At 44.5% G+C, this 23993-nt stretch overlaps 1 long non-coding RNA gene across 1 annotated transcript; it reads right to left on the bottom strand.

Annotated features, from left to right (window-relative positions):
• Window positions 1-233: 233 nt before the first annotated feature.
• Window positions 234-15461, bottom strand: LOC121666594. The gene is made up of 2 exons (XR_006016706.1): window positions 15181-15461; window positions 234-3322 (listed from the first exon to the last, which is right to left on the bottom strand). It is a non-coding gene; the product is annotated as an uncharacterized LOC121666594 (long non-coding RNA).
• Between the last annotated feature and the right edge of the window lie 8532 nt (window positions 15462-23993).

Raw genomic sequence — 23993 nt, 5'->3', positions numbered from 1 at the left:
TCTGGCTCTTAGAATCACCTTTGGTTGCTAAATAAACTTCTCTGGAGTAACCACAGCTCACACAAAAATAGTTACAAAACCATTTCATGACTTTAAGTGGAAATGGGTGTTGGTAAGAAGCACACTCAATTTTTCTTCACTGAAGTTGAAATATAAAAAAAATACAATATAAGCTCTGTAAGCAGATTCTTCATGGTAAGCAAATATGCAGAGATGCAGAAAATGCTAAGTGATCATTTTTAGAACATTTATTTTTGGCAGGATAAACACTTTCAGACTCTAAGCAACTTCTCTGTGTGTACAGAATCTCCAACTGTGAAAAGAAAACAAATAGCAGAGTTTCATTTGTTATAATCAGGATTTTTTTCATGACTGTTAGAATAAAGCTGGATCACATTTGGAGTGGCTTGGAAATTCATTGTTTAGGAGTTAGTCTCCAGTGGAAAACATCCTACAATATGTGTATAATACAGCAACTATTTTTGTACTTCAAAGCCTTCCCTTGTATATTGGGAAGGTGTGGGATAAAAACAACCTCTTCTTTTCCCTTCTAGGGAACGATGGTTTCATTGCTTGATTTCACCCAGCAGAAATTATCATTATCCCTCACCAGACTCCATTTATTCATGCAAAAATTAGCCCCAAACACCAGACCACAAATTGCACTTGAGAAATCCAACTCTCTGGAGAAACAGGAGTATAATGGGGGGACTGTACAGTCCTGGAGCCTTATTATCCCCCAACTCCTCTGGGCACAGGGCTTTTTTTTAATACAGGAACTCACTGTTGACTCTTCAGGACTGAACATCCTGCAGATGAGGAAATGTGGAACAAGAAGGACAGACACTCGGCTGGTTTGAGTGATCACATCTCCATGGCCAGCACACCACTGCACTGCCAGCTACCATCACTCCCCTCTCAGAGCAGGCCACTTTCATTGCTTTAGAGGAACAGAAAGTTCAGGAGCAGGGTTGAGAAATGCATTTTCTCATTCTGAGCAACCTAGTGGAAATCTGGCTGCTCAACACTTCTGAAAACACCCGGCTGAACTGTCCCTCTCTGAGTGTCCAAGGAACCAACAGCCAGTATTAGTCAATGCTCTGGGAAACGTCAGCCTGCCAAGGTCACGTAAGTCTGTGGCAGGAGAAGTAACAGGATCATCTGGCTCTTCTCCTGTTTCTCAGCCACAAAACTTTCTTCCTCCCCTAACAATTATATATGTGGGTTTCCTTAACAGTTTCTTTTTACATTCCTGTTTAAACAGCACAGGGAAAAGGAAGAGGAGACTTGATGTGGAAAATTAGTTTTGGAAAAGTTGAGCAGTGTGGACTTGCCAACTTCTGTTCCTCCAGTCAGTTCATTGTTGATGCTCTCAGCTCTCACTGAAATGCTATTTTCAGGCTGTACGTCAGACTGCACAAGTGAAACTGACAGGATTTTTAGAAAAATCTGAGGTTTTTCCCTGAGAATTAAACAAGAAAAGCAATATGGGAATACTGCTTCCCACTTTGTACTGCTGAGGCTCCACCACAGCTACTCCAGGGCAAAGCTCCAAAGGGACCCAACAGCACAGGAGCAGCTTTTCCAGAAAGTGCCACGAGATTCCCAGCACAAGGGAGACGTGCAGGAGATACCCAGTAGGGAGATGTGCAGAACATTGCCATCACAAGGGAGATGTGCAAGTCTTTTACATCTAATGACACACAGGGAGTCTGAAAATATTCTGAGGCGATGCTCTGCAGCAAAACAAAGCACAGGCACAGAGCAGAGCAGGGCTCCAGAAAATGCAGCTTTCTAATAAAACCCTCCAGCTATTGCTGGAGCTGCCAGGTGGCTCCTCAGGGGCAGAGGCAGCTGTGGAGCTGCGGTGCCAGGAGCTCCCACTGCTGCCCCAGCCCAGCTTGGGCACAAGGGCTCCCCAGACCTTCACCACCACTTCTTCCCACTGCTCGGTGTCATCTGCTGAGCTACAGCCTTTGAATGAGAAGCCAGGAATGCAGAGGTGGCACTTTTTGCTATAGTGAAAGACCAGCAAAGCCTGGAAGCAGCAACAGCTGTCTCCAGTGCATTGTTTGCTGAGCACTTGTCATGCTGCTGGACATGCACATTAAGAAATTAGAGTTTCTACATGGTTATTTCCTTGAGCTAACAGGTGTCTAAAGCCAGTTTCCAGTTCTGCTTGCTATCCAAATACAAGGAACTTAGAGCAGGTTTAACTTCTGGGGTTTTTTTTAATAGAGAGGCTATGTGTTTAAGATCTTTGCCAAGGCTATTTTGATGAGGCCACGTACATATTGACAGCCCTCGCTGACAGAACAGGGCTGCAGGGAGGACATCTCATCCACACATAAACCAATGGCTCAATCAACATATATTGCTGTAAAAAGACTTATTATTGCAATGCTGCTGCACAATTTTTTTTTCAATATCCACATGGATATCTGAGACTGCTTGATGATGATGCAGATTGTTTTGAATATTCCAGGGTCATTTATCCATAAGAGGCTTTAGAGAAGTAATCCAGCCAAATTTCAGTTTGCAGATCAGCATGTCTAGATATTTGACCACACAATTCTACAGAGAAAACGTGGTGTCACTGTGTTAGCTGAGGGTGGTGACTTCACACAGGTGTAACTGAGTGCAGAATCTACCTCCTAAGGGTTTTCTGGTGCTTCCTGAACCTGACAAGATTAATTTAGCAATTTGGAAATCTGTTGCCAAGCCCAAGTTCCCAGAAGACTGCATAGCAATAGGAAGATTAAAAGCAGATGGTTCAGCAATCAGAGTTTCCCAGTCAAACTTTTAACAGACTTAAAATTCTTGGGCTTCATATATATCATCATCTTCATTCTTTCCTCCAATTCAGTGTGTGTTAGTATCTTTGGAGCACTTCCTTTGGACATGAAGCCAAACACATCATGCTAATAATATGACCTCAAAAAACATACCTTTATGATAGGCTTAATAAGAGGTTAGGGAAATGTCAACTCTAGCTCAACAAAGCTCTGTGCATTTAGACCATCTCCACGTGGTTGTTAATTTCCATAAAAGGATGCTGGAATCTAAAATACGAAGAGAGTCCATTTCCAGGAGGGGTTTTAGAAGATGAGCCTGTTAAACACAATTCAAACACTGTTGCAGTTGACAAAGTTGACCTTCTCCATTAAGGTGAGGCATTTGAAAAGAGCTAAGGTGGGAGCGGATGGCCACACAGTGCTCCTGATTTCTCATTCCCATTGGAACCACTAAACTCTTCTGTCAAGTCCGGCAGGAGCAGGGGTGATGTGGGTCGGGCTGTCAGCATCCCCAGTCCTCTGGAGACCTGCAATGAGAGGAGCAAGGCAGGAGCAGTTGGAAGCAATAACAGGTCTGGAAATTACCTAAGAAACTTAAGAGTTTCTCTGTCTGCTCTGCATTCTCTCCTCTCCCTCTGCCCTGACTTTGAGTCCTACAGGACTGTAGGTATGGTCTGACCTGTACCAGGCTAGCCACAGCTTGCTGTGCCAAGGTCAGGCTCCCCCTCAGGCCAGTAGGATCCAGACTCTGGCCAGTCCAGCTTCGAGTCCTGGGATGATTTCCTCTTTAGATCTTTTCGTCTCCAGTGCTAAGCCTGACCACTTGTGTGACTGAGACAGAAAAACAGGGACGTCCAAGCAAGTATGTGTCTGTCTGAATAGTAGTGACTTGCTTCAAACTCCCAATTAACATCAGAAATGAAGACAGGACAAGTGTCTCCCATTTGTCTACCAGAAATCTTCCCTCTCTGCAGAAGTGGCAGCTAAAACAATCCCCCAGACATTCCACATAAGGTCCAACAAACACCAAATACAAATCAAATACACAGAAACTCTCTGCTGGGAATTTCTTCCTCTGCAATATCTTACAAACATCTTTATAGCACCAGAACTGACTTTATGACCACTTCATGCAAGCACTGAATGGCAGTGCTGAGCTACCAAGGACACAATGCCCTTTCTTCGTGCCACCTGCACTGAACAGCCTCAGGATTTGCTTTCCAGGGGTCATTTGGGTCTACCTTCACACAAGCACTCGGGGGAGGAGGACACCAAGCAGCAAATACTTCTCTCCATGAACAAAAAGGTGCATTAACAGCCTTTCTTGCCCAAGTACCTGTGATACCAGGGCAGCCTTTCACATTATCAGCCACAGGGTCCCGAGGCCTTGAAGAGATAGGTTTCCACCACACAGGTCAGGCTCACGTCAGCACATTGCCCATACCAGAATAAAGCACAAGCAGTGTCTGCAGTGCCTGATACCGCAGCCTTCATCCAGAGAACATAGCTGGCCTGATTCTTCCCATCCCTGAAAACAGACTTGCAGGAATGTTTCTGACTCCCCCCCACCCCACAATTCTGGGTGCCCACTGTGTTGTGCCACTTCTTGTGCTGCAGTGAGTCCCACTTTACCTGCTCCCAATATCCCTTTGAAGGCAAAGTTAGTTGCAAGGTCAAAAAACTGCACCTGCAAAAGCTGAGGAAGTCTGCTTTGAAAAACCAAACCCCCAAAATACATTTGGACACATGAATAGAGCAGCCAAACCTCAAGTTAAATCTTCCATATGAACTGTAAGGAATCAAATAACCATCCAGAAGAGATGTCTGCAAAATAACTTGGCTCATAACATTTTCATTTGGCTTAAATTAAAATAATTGTAAATCTTCAGTGCACAGCACAAGAGCTGCATTCTGTGTAACACCGTACGTATCCTATTAAGCTTTAAGTCAGTTCAATCCTACAAAAATGCTTTGAAAATCAGAGTGAGTTGCCCCTCCTTGGGCAACACAACTGCAATAAAGCAGAAGAGGCTTCGTGAGTGAATTTTCCCCACTGTAGTTAACCAGAGTTAAAAGAGGCAAGGGAACAGGAGGGGGAGAAGAAACATTCCTTGGAATGAAGTGGAAAAGCATCATTACACACCGATCTCTTGGAGCTGCATTAAACCTCAGCCGTGCATCAGTTAGAAGCCAGTGCCAAGCTGACTATCTCAGACACAAACATGGTTCATCTAATGATCTATTTGTAACGATTTACAAGTTGTGACTTCCTGGGCATCCTGGAGGTTTAAGGGAAGAAGATGTCTGGCCTCCAAGGTTCTTCACACACAGAACTGAGCCCTGCGGGCTGCAACTCAGTTCTGTGGGGAGCAAGAAATTTTGGACATTGTTTACCAGGTTTTTGCTAGGTAGAAAAAACACCTCCATTCACAACCCTGTTATATCATTGTACATCACTACAGATCAGATTTTTATAATATCAGAATGTTCAATCCCACATTGGAATAGGAATTTACAGTACAACATGTGTGCAGTGGCTTCTGAAAACCATGATAATTCCTGCCACTCCTCCCCTCATTTTGGATTATTTTGACTCCACCATCCTGTCTTAACAACCTGAGGGCATTCACAGAATTGGTGTGAGCACAGCACAGGAAAACTCAGCCACAGCCATGCCAGTAGAGCAGAGTCACTACTCACACTTGGGTCTTTCTGAAGCTCTCATTGACTTTGCAAGGCTTGGAATTAACCACTATATGTCTCTAGTCCAGCTGTAAACAGAATATTAAAACTCCCACCCCATAGTTGCTTTGTGCCAACCCTAAAGAGGGTTTAAGAATCTTTAGTAAAGGTGACATAGAAGGGCAAAAGTCAATGATTAATCGGTCTGCTCATTAGATTAACAGTTCTGCTCATTAGCTCTTGCAGAGGAAGAGTTCAGAGTAAGTTAAACCCCAACACATTAATTTATTTCCAGAGCTCTTTCTGAAATTGCTCCTTCATATTGGTGCCAATAAATCTTACATTCCAGCTATGCTTCTCTAACAGATACAGGCATAAATTCTTATTTCTCGTTGGCCAGATTAGTGACAAGAAAAAAGGGAAGAATAGAGCAAAAGCTGCAGCTAGCACTTACCTATCTCTGTCCTGCAGCCTTCTTTCTCATTACTCCTGCAACTCTCACATTTAGAGGCAGCTGAGCTCTCCACATGCAGTTTTAATGGAACACCTATCCCCCAAGCATCCAACTGCAGTTCAGCTGGGACCACAGTTGCAAATAAAAACCATTGCACTCTTCCTGAACACGTGCAGTAACGATAGTGTAGATAATACCTTGTACTGCTGAAACAAGAGCCATGCAAAGATTTCAAAGAGCTTTACAGACATTCATAATTTAAGACAATCCACATCCTCGTAAAGGTGACACTGGATCCTCACTTTGCAGATGAAGAATAGAGGCATTAAAAAATTAAGGAATTGAGGGGCATGGAAAGCAAGGGAGCGCTGAACAATGTCCTGTTCACATACATCACAGCAACCAGACCTTGTGACTGTTTCTGCAGGCACTCAAACCACTTCAGGCACATGCTGCTGAAGTTTGCTTTATCAATTTCTCTGTTTTATTTCTTAAGTTACTCTTGGATACTATTACCCCATCCCTATTAACCTCATCTTCTCTGTTCTGGACCCTATTTTTTCACACCAATACCAATTACACAGCCTGTATCACCCTGTCTGGCAGCCCGTGGTGACACTGGAGACACCATTCAGGCATGACCTGATTTGGTGAAACAGCTACAATGTTTTAGTTCTTTTCTATATATTATACACTAGATGTTATGAATAACTTATTAAGTGCACCCTACTTCTACTGTCTTTCCACTTTATGACAGTGTACAAGCTGTCCCTTCCAGGAGGAATCTGGGGTAGCAGCCTTGTTAAGCAGGGCCTGCTCTAGCCTAGGGCTTTCATTCGGCACAGGTTCTGTTTACTGAATAGCGCTCAAACTTTCTGACCCCAGTTTAGAAGTTTTAATTGATGCACACAGGAGAGCTGGATTAGGTGCTGTCTCTCCTGATGAATCTGTCCCTGCAGACTGTGAGACTGGGGAGTTTAAAAGCAAAGATTTTGCTCTTCACTGCCATAAAATGTATCTTCTCACTCTATAATTAATCCCAGTGAAATGAAAGAAAGCAGCCTAACGGATTCACCTGTTGTGGTGCAAAGTGCAAATTGAGAAGTGCAGTTTGGCTTTCCTAATGTACCTCTTTAATGAGCATCTCGTATTTGGACATCACAGAGTACAGGGCAGGCCAGAGAGACAACAACAAGAGGCTTCTACAACACAGATAGAGTTGAAGCCACACTCCCATATAACAAATTAGAAATGAAAAAAACAAATATAAATTCTGTCTCATGAAAAGCCAAACCCAAATATAAGGCTTACTCCAGCCCAAGAACAAGCTTAAAGCAGAGAATCCAGTTTGCTGGCCACCTTCTCCCCTTCCTATTCTTCCCTGGTCAAGGGCTGAAGGAGGGCAAAATCAAGGTCTGCCCACCAGTTCAGCAGAGGAATTAGCCAAAATCAGACCCATGATTGGTGAACAATGAAAGTGGCACAGTCCTCATACAGAGCGATGAAGGTGCAGCCTTTCCCCTCTCCAGGAATGGACAACCTCTCACGTGTAGGCCAAGGCAAGGGCACAGCCAAGCACACACAGCTAGGACTAGAGGAACAGCACCGGGAACAAAGCAATGCACAGTGCTGAGAGATGTGCCTTTACCTGCATTTTCCAATGCCTCTCTGTTGGGGTTTTAGGAGTTCTCCTGGGGTTTTTTTTCTGTTAAAGGAATTTTCCCCATACGTGTTGCTAGGGGGACAAATAACTGGGTACTTCAGAAAAACAAAAGACCTACCCACTGTAGTGGGGTGCATCTGGCTACTCTTTTGTTTCACCTGGGTGTGTGGACAGTCGGTCCCCAGCATTTGGACAGAGAGAGAGGCTGCTTTCTTCGGCTGCTTTTCCTTCTGCCAGAGAAACCCCGGGATCCCAAGCCCACCTTCCCTGCCCCACTGGGAGCCAGGCCATGGCCGCCCTGCCCCCGCCATTGCTTCGAGCCTTCGCTACATTGCAGCCGTGCTCGCCCAGCCTGCCCAGACCTCCAGGGGGGTTCCCACCGCAGCTCCGCAGTTTGGATACACCTCCTCTACCACCCGGGATCTGTGCTTGTCCCTGCCGTTCCAGCCTACTGTTCCCGAGGGTCTGGCCGGACACCGGGATCGGCTGCCCAGGGGTTTGTGAAGCTTCTTTGTCCCATCCCTCCCGGGATCCCGGGGCACCAGTGCCGCGTGCTCCCCGAGCTCGCTCCGGAGCGCCCCCTGCAGCCGCGGGGGAACCATCGCACCTGCCCTGCTCACCGGGAGCCGCCAGCGCCCCTGCCGGCTGCGAGCGGAACTGCACCCGAGGGGAAAGGGCCTGACAGCCGAGAAGGCTGGGACTGGGTTTGTGATTGTTTGCTGTTACTGCCATGGTTATTGCTGTTTGTTTGACTGGTTATACACATATGGATATATAATAGTAAAGAACTGTTATTCCTATTTTCCATATCTTTGCCTAAAAGCCCCTTGATTTCAAAATTATAATAACTTGGAGGAAAGGGGGGTCGCATCTGCCATTCCAAGGGAGGCTCCTGCCTTCCTTAGCAGACACCTGTCTTTCAAACCAAGACACTCTCTCGAGCAATTCCAAGAGCAGTGTAGTGGTTTGGTCCAAAATACTCATTACTGTTTATCTGCTGTGAGATAAGAATTAGGAGAAATGCAAAGCAGGCACCAAACTTGAAAGAATATAAAGAAGTTTATTAACAGACCTAAAAGAGGGAAAAAAAAAAAATTATACCACCTTCAGAACTCTCCTCCTCCCCCCACCTTCCTCCCTTCTCCCACTGACAATGTAAAAAGACAACCCTTAAGATGTTCAGTCTGTTTACCACTTCCATAATAACCTTGTTCAGTCCATTTAGAAAGAGAAGTCTCTTCTTGCTCATGCTATGAGAATATTATCACAACGAGACAGCCGCCCACTTCCAAATATTGTTCAGTCCATTTAGGAAGAGGAGTCTCTCTGCCTGCGTGTGAGTCCTTTCCCCCGACTTGCAGCTTTTCCCACAACTGCTTTCGAGGGTCCACTCTTGAAGTTTTTTGGGGTACAGTTTTAAGGTTGAGCCGTTCAGAAACAAAAACAGAGGCCCTTCTCCTTCCCTGGGAGCAAAGGGTCTTCATTATCTTCATCGTTAGGACTATCTCTGGGAGCATCTCTAGGAACTGAGGTTTTCTCCTTTCCCATTTGGAGCAAAAGTCCTCATCTGGTTCATCTCTAGGGACTGAGGTTTTCTCCTTTCCCATTTGGAGCAAAAGTCCTCATCTGGTTCATCTCTCCCTGTCCAAACTTCTCATGAAATTACAGCTGCGTCAGCATCTGCCTATCTCAGCGCAGGTGCTTTTGCTCACGAGTTGAACACTCCACCCCCCATATCTTCATGAAATTACAACAGGATACTCTGATATATCACAGTTTCACAACAGAATTTCAGCTTTAAGCATCTCCTCTCTCTCTTCCCTCAGGTTTTCAGCTCTTCACAGCAATAAAAGGGTTAATCTCACCTCGGCCTTGCAGCTTTGCAGCTGGAATGTTGAATTTTTCTTATCGAAGTGGAGAGGGGGGAGAGCCGAGCCGCTCCGGCTGCCCACAGCAAGGCAGTGGGGGGGGGTTCCACGGCTGGAACAGGTCCATGGCTTCAGGATGGCCGTGGCCCGGCCCGGCCTGGCCCAAGCAGGGCCTGGCCGGGCCCCACAGCCACCTGTCCCAGCGCCGGAAACGAGAGAGAGCTTGGAGGGGGAGTTTGCCTATTCTTAAATGTGGATCACAGAGGTGGTCACAACTTTAAGTGGCTTAGAGAATTGTCCATATTCAAACTGGCCAGCTGATAGGTTCTATCAATTCCCAGAGGAAACTGTAAGCACCCCTTAGCAAGGACATCCCTTCCGGGACTATGCTTGCTAACCTATGACAAGCAGCTACCTGTTGGCCTCTACTCTTACCCAAAATACATCCCTTCAGATTACAATTTCTTCAAGAGAGCACAGCAACTGAGACCAAACAGAAATTTGTTAGAAGTTCAGGGAGCTTGAGAGCAGTGAAATCCTAAAAGACAGATTTTCTCCACCAGAAACCTTCCTCAAGGTTACACTAGTACTGTGCTGAGGACATAGTCACCAGGTAAGCCATATGGTGACAACTCAATTGCAACACTTAAGACTCAGTTCTTAGTAAATATACAAGAAAAAATCATACTACAGATGCTGGTAAATAATTGTGCAGTAGGACTGAGCTGAGATAAAAGATAAATGGTATTATGGAGATGAAATAATGGTATTTTATACTTCAAAAGAATAAGATAAAAAGCTGAGATTTTACTGATGGGCTTTAGTTAAGGAATTAGTCATCATTATACAATAGCAATTTGAATATACTAGCACAGCACATGTCACAAGAAAATCATTCAAAGCTTGGATACATTTTAGCTGTATCAATTAAAATTGTACATCACAGTATAACATCAGATAGCAAAATTTATTCCAAGCAAGTATTTACGTAGAGCTATTAAATTACAAGGATTTGGTTTAATTGGTGAGTAAATGGAGCTGGAAGTTGCTGAAGAAGTCTCTAGCTACCAAGAAGATCACTGGGGCAGAACAAATTGTTTTACTCTGTTTTGTGTTTCTGAGTTTAAAGCCTTCCAGATGCACCAGTAAATGCGATAATAACATTGTACAATGAAGATGGGTTTAAATAATGAGTTTGGGGCGAGAGGGGAAAGCAGTGACTTGTGTAGCAGTATTTCACCAGGGAAGTAGAGAATCTGACAGAGTTTCTGCCTGGAAAGGGATGTTGAAAAGTGTATCACTGAGATAAACTAATGGAAATTCTCCAGAAATGAAGGCGTCAGTTAGATATGTAGGACAGCTTTACCCAGAGTCAGTGACTTGCTGCAGCACCAAGAAAGCTTAGTGGTACTGTAGGCAAGAGTCAAAGCCCTAGGAGATGGTGAAAAAGGTTTGGAAAACATGGCCAGACAAACCCAGATTTTTCATAAACTTTCATACAGCACTTACTTGAATGGAAAAGGCACTGCAGCACCATCCTTTCCAACTGAGCCAATGCAGACAGTGCTCTGGCAAAGTGAACACATCCTCACAAGGACTGCATACTTCCCTCAGCACCTCTGTTAGCAAAGCCTTACTCCTCCACGTCTCCCAGAGAAGCTGCAACCACAATCTGAATAGGATAATTTACACCAGCTGGAAGTCTGACCCACCTATTTAATGCAAGGGAATAGGCATGACTTCTTTCCTGCTGCATTGACTAAGATCTCCCCAACCGTACTCTGAGAACCACTTTAGACGTTGGGATATCAACCACAGAAAACTGAGTGGAAATCCCCAGGCAGGAATAAAACATATGTTTAATAAATGGTTCTACAGAAAAAGAAAAAAAAAGAAAAAGAGAGAGGGGGAGGAGGAAGGAAGGAAAAGGTTTGCAATTGTGAGATCATAAGAGTCCAACCATATAAGTGATGACTAAGTGTAATCTTGTGTTTCAAGAAGATGAAGAAAAACATGTTTTTGAAACTGTTGAGACTGGCGTTCCCAGTCAACAGATATTCCTTTATTGGCCTGTAAATGACCCTTTCAACTCGGGCTTTCCTCCAGCCAGTGGGTCATGGCAATGACTAGAGAGGAGAAAATCCCCACTACTGGCCAGCTGTGCTCCAAATTACCTTACTCGACTGTACGTATAAATGTAACTGTGTGTTTCCATGGAATTGCATCAGAATGACCTGCTCAACCCTGACATAGTTCATATATCTGTGATCTCTGTAGATAAAAATCTCTTTCTCCTGTGTGTGTCTGAAGACTCTGTGAGGACAGAATCAACTCTTCATTAACCAAGGAAACGGAGAGAGCAGATAGCCCAGATACAGCCAAACTGCGAAGAGTGCAAAACACAGGTAAATTATGTCCTCAAATGGAAAATAAGGATATGAAATACAGAAGAGTTTAGTGGTGCTGCTGAGCACAGACCACAGATCTACATAAACTGGCAAACCTACACCAGGCAGCACATGTGGGTATGCCACACTGAGCCCAGCTCAACATGTCCAGTAGTTGATTTCCAAGGGGACAGTGGAGAGTGGATATCTAGGGATAACTACAATTCACACTGGTGGTGTACAACAGTGTGAAGAAACACTGAGAAAAACCCAAATTCCAGTTCAGGTGAGAGCAGAAATATTCCCTGCTAACCCAGAGGAAGTACCTGTCAAACTAAGTAACTGAGAACTCTCTCCTGTCTCAGCTCAGTCTCCCTTCCCAAATTCCCTTAGCATTCACTCCTTCTTATGCCCCTTTTCTCTTTCCGGGCCCTTCCACAGGCTGAAGGAACTGGTAGCTGTAACTTCTATGCTAAAGGAGTGCTGTTCTATCCCAAAGCAGCCCACAGCAGAGCTGTGGTCCAAGCAAAGGGGAAAGTCAAGCACAAGCAGAGGCATAAGAGAAGGATGTTTTGGTGGTTCTGATAAGAGAAGAATGCCCTGGTGCAAACTGCAATTTGGGTCACAGTGTGGCAGGGGAAGGAGAAGATACAAAGCCTCAGATGGCTGGAGGACAGTGTTTGGCAAGAGCCTGGGAGATCCAGCTAGAAAAATTTGGATCTAAGACAAAGGAAATCTATGATTCAGTTTCAAGATGTGTCAGGTCAGCCATGAAGACAGATATAGACAGAAAGGAGGAAAGGTGAGAATTCACCTCCTTTGCTTTTAAAAGTAAAGTCAGAGAAGAAGAAAATCAAATATAACAGCCAGTGAAATAAGTAAAACATCTGGGAGGATTTTCTTGGTAACAAGCTAATGTAAACAGACCTTTGTATTAGGATATAAATGTGACTTCCACAAAGGTGTAAGTGAACTCCCCTCATTCAAAGCTTCCATGGGCTGGACATTTCCATGGCACTCCCTCCCTGGACTCACCACTGTTTCCTGTTGGGCCCTTCACACGGCAGGGCAGTCTCTCTTCTGACAATGACTGAGGCTCAGGACTATTGTAACCAAAAAACAAAGTATGTTCCCATTAAAAATCTGGATGATAGCAATTAATTCCACATTTTTGTGAATAAATATCATGTGTTTGTGCCAGAACACTTTGGCTTGTTCACAGAAGCTAACAGTGACACATAAATCTATTTTCCCTGTTGCTCAACAGACCATCTCACTCTGCCAACCAGTTTTTGCAGGGGAAAAGGGTTTTTTTCTACCTCTCAGTCAGCACCTTCAAAGGTCCTTGCTCCCCATCTTCATGTCGACCTGGGGGTTATAAAACGCACTGAAAGCTACTGATGTCAAGGTAGCCCTGTGACTGCTTTGGGTTTTCACCAGCCACTGATATGAAACAAATTTATTTCTAAGAGCTGCCCCACCATTTCCCAGGAGTGATGTCATTCAACTGGAGTCAACGACCAGGATTTCTCCCCTCTCCTGCAGCCAAACCCAGCAGAACAGATGTGCTGTGAGCATCCCTGACACCATAGCTATGCTGAATGACCCATCCTGTTCTCCCTGTGGCACTGCTGGGAAAGAGCTCTCCTCTGGTATCACTGATTTGGATTAATGTGGAACAAGGAAGGACCAACATCTGAGCAGAGAACAGCCAAGCCCTTCAGAAAAGAAGCTGATATACCCCTGTCTTTTCCAGCTGTGTTTACTTTGGTTTACGCTGCTGATGTTGGTATATTGCATTGCAGAAGTGTAAAACCAAAGGAAACATGTAGGATTATGGCTGTTCTGAAGCTTTACAGATGTTTGCTGACTTTATGTGGGAGAAACATCACTATTTTATTGACCAAACTCTCTTTTGTTTTAATATGGAAAATCTCAGTGGCACTTCACTCCATTTGTCTTTTTTTTTCTTCTTTAGTCATATGATAATGTACACTTATAACCAGTGAATCATCCCCCCAAAAAGTCATAAAGAGAAAAATAGCTCATATGTATGTCTCAGCGGTCAATGAATCATTGACAACAGGTATAATGGGAATAATTATATACTGCTGAGAAACTTTACCCAAAGCCCAGCTCAGAGGCTAGTTTCAAAACTTCTGAGCTGTGCAGTTGGATCCAGGGCTGTGAGTGCCAGGTTAGGAAGCAGCCAGGAGAATTTCAGATTTGTATTATTGCAAGGAAATATCTTCTCCAAGTGTCTGTTATGTGTTGACAAATTGTTTATACTTAACCCAGCAATAATAATGAACAGTCTAAAGAGACAGTGATTTTTATGTCTTTAATTCACTTTTAGTGGGAAAATATCCTGGCAACAGAAATATGGATGTCAAGCTTTGGATGCCAGCCACTGCCTTAGAACTATGCTATTTTAAGCAGTAATATGTATTATTTGGTAAAGCAACGTATATTTTTTGGGTCTAATCCTGGAATTTCCTACTCCAATGAGCTTCAGCCTTCTAATCAAAGTTTCTGGAATTACACATATGAAAGTAAATTTGTAGCAGACTGCATCCAGACAAAAAAAGTTTCAGTTCCAATGCAGTTTGCCTGCTGCCTTCCTAGAAATAGTTGAATATAAATGTGAGGCAATTGCTCCAGAACACAAGTGTAAAACTCTTCTCTAAGCCAGCTCAAAGAACTGGAGCAACTAAAGAAGACATGTCCATGGACCACGTCCAGCTCCAGAAGAAGGCTTTGCTTTCCAGTGCAGGGTCATTGGCTATTTTGAAGAGCATCTATCACACAGAGGAGGTAGGGCTGCCTCCCAGGGCTGCTGGCTCCACTTCTCACCTGGATTCGTACCCTGGGCTGAGCTCAGCCCCAGTGCCAGCTCTGGCAGCCCCTGAGGTTTTGCACATCAGTATGGAGACAGACCCCACAATCACTCCTGGGAGCAAAGACAACAACTGTTTTTTCTCAGATCTGCTGAAGCCTCTTAGAGAAAAAAGATGCACAAGTGTGCCCTCACAATAACGTAGCTGTGTCCACTTCCACCAGTGCACAAAAAGAATTCTCCTAAAGAACAGAATTCCTCACACAAGGAAAATTTACACAGTAAATTATGGATGAATCAGATCATTGTGTGCAGCATGAACCCTGCCATCCACCAATGGCAAACAGAAGCCCCTAAGCATCTAATACACTTTTCCTCTCAAATATACCAACAGTGCAAGAAGACGGTGATCAGCCCCATCTGCTCCTGTCACAGCAGTACAGAGCTGTGCACCAGCACCAGCAGTTAATTCAGTGAAGCTATAATGGCCCATACCTGGGAGGAGATAGTGGTCACAGGAACTCTTTCAGTGGAGACAAACAGGCACCTTCTGAGAGCAAATATTCTGATCCATCTTAGACATCCGCCTTTGGATAAGCTGAACCACCTTCTGGAGGTCCCATTGCTCCTTGTCAGCTGCAAAGGGAGCATGGCTACAGCTGTGGCCAGCTCAAACATAAACGTCTGACTCCTGGATGCCTTGAGTTGGAGCAGAAATATTTCACCTTTAGCTGAGAAAGTAGTTGAAGAGAGATGGGTGGCTGCTGTTGCATTTCTGGGAAATGCAAGATATTATATGACCCGTTAATTTATTCCAGAGTTTCCCTTTATGCTTTAACAATACTGTTCAGCATTCAATTCAAGTCATAACATTTAACGACTTGTGGTCAGCTCAGCTTCTCCTGCATTTCTGTGCCAGCTTAAAAAATAAACAAGGCTGTGTCTACTGAATGGCACAATCGGAGGGGTTTACCCTGCTCCTACCAGAAAACACGTATCAGAACATACCAACACACAATTTCAGTTCAGTTAAAGGAACATGGGGCCATTCTTTACATCTGGCTGTAGGAGACTCAGAGAGCTGAACAGTTTGTTCAGTAATGAGCATCACTCTTTAGGGGACCTGAGGACTGGGGACAACTTCAAATTAACACTACCTTCATTTCAAAAATGTCCAGTGGCCTCAGATGGGAGATGCAATGTGCTGGGGGCTGCACAGTTACTTGGGACTTGTTTCCAGCACTAAGTTAACTCAGCGAATAACCTGAGTCTTGTCCTCACTTATACAGAAAAGCTGTGGGTTTGGAGGCTGCCTCTGTAGAGGCGGCTGTCCTACATAGGGGCAATGTGGCATCGTCATGTATGAGCGACCCCATGTCAATTCTGTACACACAGTGGGAAGGGTTAACTCCACTGCAGGGTGAACTCCACACTGCAAATAATCCCCCTAGGAAGAGGTAATCCCTGTCCTGATGAATTTACAACTAAAACCCCCACACAGGGTGTGGCAGGAGACATAAAAACAAAAAGAGGTACAGCAGCTCTTACAAAAGCACATCTGTTGCTGAGTTGGGAACAGAATTTAATGCTCATCTGGTGACAAACAACCCCAAAACAATAATTTGCAGGTGCTCCATACCTTAGGCAATGGGAAGAAAACTCAAGTGCCTTCCTCCCTTACAGGGTCTACACACACGCAATTGTTTCCAGCACAATTTATAATTTGTAATTTCTTGGCCTCAAAACCATTCTCTAGACATACCCAGTCTATGAATCTGCTGCACAGACATTCTCCACGTTCTCAGCGTTCTGGTTTAAAAGTCATCAACCAACCTACATGTCTCCATTTCTTCAAAATTCTATTTTAATGCAATTTTGGCAAATAGGATTGTAACTATTTAAAGCTGTTTTGTTGGTTGTGTGCTTTGAAGAAGAAACCATTACCAGATACTTTAGAAAATTTCCACTCATCCTCTGTTGTTTCTCTGCCTTTATGCACCTTTCCTACCAGCTGCTGGACTGCTGCCTGCCATCCCACCTCCCCCTGCTCCTGCATTCCACATTCAATGAGCTCTTCTGCAGTCAAAAGCTTTCTCCTATCTCAGGGTGCCTTTATGTTAGAGAAATAATTTGTTTGTTACATTCAAAAGGGAATTGTTTGGTCTTGTCTTTAAAAATGTATGACATAGTTACAGAGTCTATATTTTTTACCCTTTTGCTTGGAAATCTGTACAATTATGATCTTAGGACGAAAGCACATTTTTGAGTAGAACATGAAATGAGACAGACCATTTCCTCACAAGTGTTGTCTTGGTTTGAAAGACAGGTGTCTGCTAAGGAAGGCAGAAGCCTCCCTTGGAATGGCAGATGCAACCCCTTTCCCTCCAAATTATTATAATTTTGAAATCAAGAGCTTTTAGGCAAAGATGTGGGAAAATAAGAATAACAGTTCTTTACTATTATATATCTAACCAGTCAAACAAAACAACAATAACTATGGCAGTAACAGCAATCTCAAACCCAGTCCCAGCCTTCTCGGCTGTCAGGCTATTTCCCCTCGGGTGCAGTTCCGCTCGCAGCCGGCAGGGGCGCTGGCGGCTCCCGGTGAGCAGGGCAGGTGCGATGGTTCCCCCGCGGCTGCAGGGGGCGCTCCGGAGCGAGCTCGGGGAGCACGCGGCACCGGTGCCCTGGGATCCCGGGAAGGGATGGGACAAAGGCTTCACAAACCGCTGGGCAGCCGATCCCGGTGTCCGGCCAGACCCTCGGGAACAGCAGGCTGGAACGGCGGGCTGGAGTGGCAGGGACGAGCACAGATCCCAGAGGACAGACGAGATGTATCCAAACGGTGTACCCCCCGGAGGTCGGGCAGGCAGGGCAAGCACAGCTACAGCGTAGCAGAGGCTCGAAGCAATGGCGGGGGCAGGGCGGCCACAGCCCGGCCTCCAGCAGGGCAGGGAAAACAGCTTTGGGATCCCGGCGTTCTTTCCAGCAGAAAGAAAAATGGCTGAAGAAAAAGAACCAGCAGCTCCTTTCTCTGCAGCTTCTCTCTCCAAATGCCCAGAGCGAACTGACCCCACACCCAGGTAAAACAAAGGAGGAGCCAGGCCCACCCCACTCCCAATGGGCAGCTTTTTGTCTTTCTTAAGTACAGCCATTTGTCCCCTAGCAACATGCATATGGGAAAAAGTTCTTTTAACAGGAAAAAATCTAGGACTAAACTAAAACCCCAACAAGTATCTATATGGAACTGGGAGTGGTTTCTTAAATCTGTCATAATAAAGGAAGGTAGAGAACCAAACTATGCGGCCATTTCCAAAAACTGAAGCCCTTACTCCATCTAAACCGAACTGTTTCTGCAGCTGGCTGATGTGAGGGCAAAGGGTGAGGAAAAGAGGGAATATCTTAAACTAGATTTTCTACATCCTCTTCCCTATCCTAAGCTATATACTTTGGGTTTCACCCCAATGGAGACACCTCCCATTGCTCACTATCCTCTTTCCCTCCCATCCCATGAAAAGCAGCAGCTAACTACTGAGCCCTTTGCTTCCCTCTTTAAAAGTCTTCAGCATCCATAGTTCCTGCAGTTACATCCTTGTAATCTACAGATTCATATCTAATAATATGAAAGTTCTTCTGTAGCATCTCCTGAAGCAGGATTTCCAAGCTGTGCAGTGAATATGTATTAACTTGCAGATCAAAGCAGCCCTTGTCATTAATGATCAATCCAGTCAATATTATACAACACAGATTCAGCACAACCTTCGGATCCAGCCCTATGAAAATGTCTTCATTTCAAAGAAATAGCTCTGAAACTCTTCAGTGACTCCTGCTCACCTACCAGTATCCCTGCCTACTTATGGGGACTGGGGGACACGCTGCAGTTCTGTCCCATGACCAGGACATCCTAAGGAAAGAAAGGAAGAAAAGAAAAGAAAAAAAGAAAAGAGAGAAGAAGGGAGAAGAAGAGAGAAGAAGGGAGAAGAAGAGAGAAAAAGAGAGAAAAGGAGAAAAAGAGAGAAGAAGGGAGAAGAAGAGAGAAAAAGAGAGAATAACAGAGAAGAGAGAAAAAGAGAAGAAGGGAGAAGAAGAGAGAAGAACAGAGAAGAGAGAAGAAGAGAGAAGAAGAGAGAAGAAGAGAAAAAGAGAGAAAAGGAGAAGGGAGAAGAAGGGAGAAGAAGAGAAAAAGAGAGAAAAAGAGAGAAAAAGAGAGAAAAAGAGCAAAGCAGTCTGTGGAAGGACTCTTGCTGAAGTTTTGGAAAAGCAATTTTCTTCTCTTCTGGAGGAAAAGCAGTGCTCAGAGCATGTGGTAGAGGTGCCACACAAGGACAGGAGATGAGTGGGGGCATCTGGCAGCAGCGTGTGACATGAGCACACAAATCCAGGGGCTGCTAAGGCAGCAGCACCACCAGCAGCGAAACCCATTACCACCCTTCCCCTACACCTTCCCTCAGCGCATGAGACCCTCTGCACAGGGAGGGCAAAATCCCAACCAGCCTCTAATCATATTTCCTTAGGGCTGCTAAAACCATGTGCTAATCCTGTCAAAGCTCTCTCTCTGCACCCCCTGCCAGGGGTGCATACATAAACCTACCCCATGTGAGCAGCCACCACAGCATACAGCATACAGAGGAACGGGCTATTTTAGCACAGCTCTGCTTTCAGGTTACCCTGCTGGGTCATGTTACACACCCAGTCACAACATACTGAAATACAATACCACACCAGAACAGATATGTGACAAATTCTCCTCCAACCACACAAGTGCCTTATCCCTGTCCTGATCCAAAGTACAGCAATGCAGAGCTCCTGCCATTCAGCTCACGGACACAGCTACACAGGCACAACGTGAGTTCAAGGGGAGGATGGCGCTTCAGAAGCTGGGAAGGAGGGAGAGATGAAAAACATATCGTCCTATTTATCCATATTTCACATGGGTGTTTTGTTCAGTTGTGAGGAATTCCCTGTTTCCTTAATAAAAATGCACCAAGGACCAAGCACCTATCAAGGAGGGTGGCTACAGTGCTGCAGGAAGAAGAAAGGAGAAGAACACCACCTTCTACCTCACACTCCACAGCTACTTCTACATTAGAAGCTTTAACAAATCTGCTTTGCAACACCTATTGCTTTAAAATGGAATAAAGGGAAGTGGTGCAAGAGGTAGGGAGGATAACATTATGTTCCAATGACAGGAACAGAGGCAGCAAATGAAAGTTTCAATATTGGGAGTCAAAGGATTTCCTCTGAAATCCTGGTTCCATGCATGAGGTCACTGGAATTTCTCAGCTTGCCATTGACTGCTGTGTAGATACAGGGCAGGCAAACCTTGTGCCTCCGTTTCCAAACCTGCAAAGGTAGGAATATGAGCACTTCCCCTGCTTCAGCAGGGCTTGTTGAGGCTTGGATGTTTGCAGTGTGCTGCAAGATCAAAGGATCAGAATAGCATTACATATTCAGTACAGGTCCATGCACTATTTGAAGGTCTAGAGGCGAGGCAGGTTGCTTAGCTTGCAAAGGAAAGCAGGAAACCAGAGATTGCATAAGCCCTTATATTGTAATTACTGGGGATTGAATTGGTCCTCTGTGAGATGGGAATGCCAGGCTGGCATCTCCCAAATAGCACTTAGCTCAGAGGTACCACAGCTTCAGGATTTGCCCCTAATAGTACCCTAGAAGTCAAGACACTGAGATGAGTCTTCTCTTTGTGAAAACACAAGTTTTTCTTAAGTTTGAGAGTCACTTTCAACAACCTGCCTCTTACAAACTTCTCTACATTGCCCTTCAATTTGTTGGGAAACACAATATAAATCCTGGCATTCACAACACTGTCACAGGTTGTGGTACCCTGAAAGGTCTCATATTTCTGCAGAAGCAATGACTCTTTTGCCTGTCACTGTAAGCCAAGGTCTTTCTTACAGCAGACACAAACACAGAAGAAAATAAATGTATTCCAGGAAAGCACAGGGATGAATTCACAATTATAAGTGGGAATCGGTGCTTTTGTAAACACACACACAGACAAAAATTTATGACACAGGTCTCCTTTTCCAGCTACTGTGAAAGGTCATTTCACTCAGACAACTTGACTGGGGACCTGTGGTAGCACATGGACTCTGTTATTCTCCCTTTCGGGCCTTCACAAACTCATGCTGCTGCCAGTACATCCACAGCAGGTGGGCTCGGTCCTCCTTGGGGCTTCTTGAGGCCACAATTCCCCAAGCTCTGGCCTTCAATAAAATAAGGGGTTTGCTGTTCACCATAATTTCAGGATTTCCACAGTTCCTAACTCGCCTATCACAAGTCTGGTAGTGCACACACCTCAAATCAGTCTCCTTGTTGTTAATTCTTCCTACCCACCACACATGACAGACAATGAATACGAGAGTCACTACTGACATTCCCACGGACATTCACACATGTCCATTTGAGGTGCTCCCTCTGCCACACCTCTCCTTTCTTTAATCAAAGTGTCTTAAAATGTTTAGAAATAAAGTGTTTGCCAAAGATTAAATGTTGATCCAGTGCTCAACAAAACCAGTGGGAGTCTTTCCACTGACTTCAGTCAGCATCACAGGACAGGGCACCGAGTATCTCACACAGCTCTGAACAGACACAGGTCACACAGGATCCAGTCAGAGCACTTGGCATTTGGCAGACTCAGAACTCATCTTGCCAACACAAGCAACTGGACAAAATGGAAACAAAAATCAGTACAGGTATTTTTAAATAATTTACCCAGGCTCCTGATCTAGGGCTGAGACACACACACAAAAAATTGTAGAAGTTGCAGAAAATGCAATGAAATAAAACTGCAAAACTACCAGGGAAGGTTGGGTTTGGTTCTTCAGAAGATATGATTGGAGTATGGAAACCTATGGAACCTGGGATGGTGGAAATGACTAAAACTTCTACATGAGTATTGCAAGAATACAAAGAGAAAACAAAAAGCCTTAGAAAAGTAGTCAAACAAAAAAGCCCACACTAATGCTGGCATTACCTGAGAGCCTCATTACAGAAGCAAAGCTTGGGAGCAGACACCACCAATCCTGGGCTTTACTCAACAGCAAGGACAGACAAGATTTTATAAAAAAGGTTTCTCAGCTGGTGCCGACAGCAAATAAGCTTTTTGGGAATGATGCCAAATGCAAGAGGAATGATGATGAAACCAGATCTGAAAGAACCAGGAAACAAGTACACATGGATACTACCTGCAAGTTTGACAACAGGACTGAAAAGCAGCACCTTCCAACCTACACACACACAAAACCCACAGGTAGCTCTACATCCCACAACCTGAGCTGGTCAGCTCCTGGCTGGAATGATGTCGGGAGGCTCCACCAACAAGGGACTCAAAATGGAACAAACCTCATGGTGTCTTAATCTGCTACCTCAGTCAAGTAGAAAGAGGCATTAAAAAGCTACTAACTGACTACAAACTGAATCAAGAAGTATTGAGACATGAAATAACATAGACGCTCTTCACACTAATTAACAACTGTATATGCAAGCTGTGGGGTGTGGGTGCTGGGTCCTCACCTGAAATCTTTCAAGCTAAAGTACTCTGAGGGTCCTGTGCATATCTGGAATATTAGAAATTAATTTCCTTCTAACTCTATGAGGTCCTTTTTGCTAAAAGAAGCTTGAGACTGGATGGTGTTCTCAGAGGCACGTTCCAGTTCAGCCACGTCTTAATGGCTGTAATGCAGAAAACACTGAAGTGCCACAGGCTGTAACATGCAGGTGTTCAGGCAAAAGAATCACAGGGGTCTCTATAGGCCTTGAAATCAGTGAACTGTGCAGAGAACAATTAAACACTCTCACAACTGGAGATAACTTTGGCTTTCTTTGCTGAAAGCCCCAGTGTGCAGCTGGTCACCTCTTCCTCGGAAGTTTTGCTCGGCAACCCTGAGTGTGAAGATAGGACAGAATCTGATGTATGTGTGCATATATATACATATATATATATACACAGACACATAAGCCCCCTTTGTGTGATTCCATGGAGCAAACCAGAAAAGGGATCAGATAGATAGAGGAAGAGAAGCTCTCCTGGAGCATTTGCAGCTGGGCACTGTTGCTCAGTGACTGACCAACACCACACACAGTGGGGAAGCTCGAGGCAGAGCTTCAGCCTCACAACCAAATAACAGCTAAAGAGAAACCACATCTCAAGTAAACTGAGGTGCAGAACTCAAGGAGCTCTTGGGCTTGGGGAGCTATCTGCATCCCTTCTGTCAGGCTGCTACTGGTAAGTAATTCTACCAACTGACTTAGCTAAGCCAGGAGTTCAAAACAGAACATGTCCGTACTCCCAGTGACCAAAGAAGTGAAGCTTTGCACAGTAACCTCTACAGAAGTATTCTCCCAACTTGGGAAAACATCTTTATTCCCAAAAGAATACCAAACCGAAACTCAGAAACATGTTTAAATTACCCTGTGTTTACATGCCAGCCTGTATAATGAAGGTATAAGCATGGACTTAAGAACTTCCCTTGTGTTGGGTATTTGAAGGTATACTGAGGAATCAAGAAGAGGAATATGCTTGTCCTCCTGCCAGGTCTTTTAAGATACACCAAAACAGACATCATTAAATAGTAATATCATGCTGTGAACATAAACTAAAAAAAATGCACTAATTGGAGACTATGGAGATTTACAAAAGCATGTACTGAAATTAGAGACAAAAAGCACACTGGATAGTCTAATGAGTACAAAGAAATGTACCATTGCATCTGTACAGCATCTCCCAACCTAACATTCAGTGGGAAACTGGTATCCTCATCTCCCAGAGAGAAACTGACTTGCAAAATGCTGTATCAGATCTGGGAAGGTGCCCTGCAAGGTGACTCCATGATCTCTGCACCCACACACCAGCCAGAGGAATTGTTTTCAAGCCAACACCCAGGTCACTAAAGCTGATAAGGACCCAGGGCCAGGGACACTGCTGCTTGTCATAATCATGTGTCCAAGCCTTGCAGATATCTGTTTTAGTACAGAGGGTGACTATTTCTGATAAAAAGTTCAGAGCATAGCACAGCAAGCCCACACATCTTACAGATCCCAAAGTCTCATCTGGAATGAATCAGTATCAATTCAGACTTTATTTAAACATATTGTTTAAATACAGTTTATCCCTCCTGATGCTGGGTTGAGAAGTTCAGTCTTTCAAGTATATTCTCTTACACTGAAATTTTGTTCTTTTTAGGAACAACTTGAAAACACATGAATGCATAATTACAGTGGTCATATATCTTAATCCTATTATCATTAATCTGTGCTGCTTTTCACAAGATATCACACTGACATGTCTG

This window comes from Corvus kubaryi, unplaced genomic scaffold (genome assembly GCF_017639235.1).
Source record: "Corvus kubaryi isolate FWS band 111438036 unplaced genomic scaffold, C.kubaryi_AGA036_p1.0 37353, whole genome shotgun sequence".
NCBI lineage: Eukaryota > Metazoa > Chordata > Aves > Passeriformes > Corvidae > Corvus > Corvus kubaryi.
The sequence above is the reverse complement of the archived record's forward strand: the minus strand, read 5'-3'. Positions and strand labels throughout refer to the sequence as shown.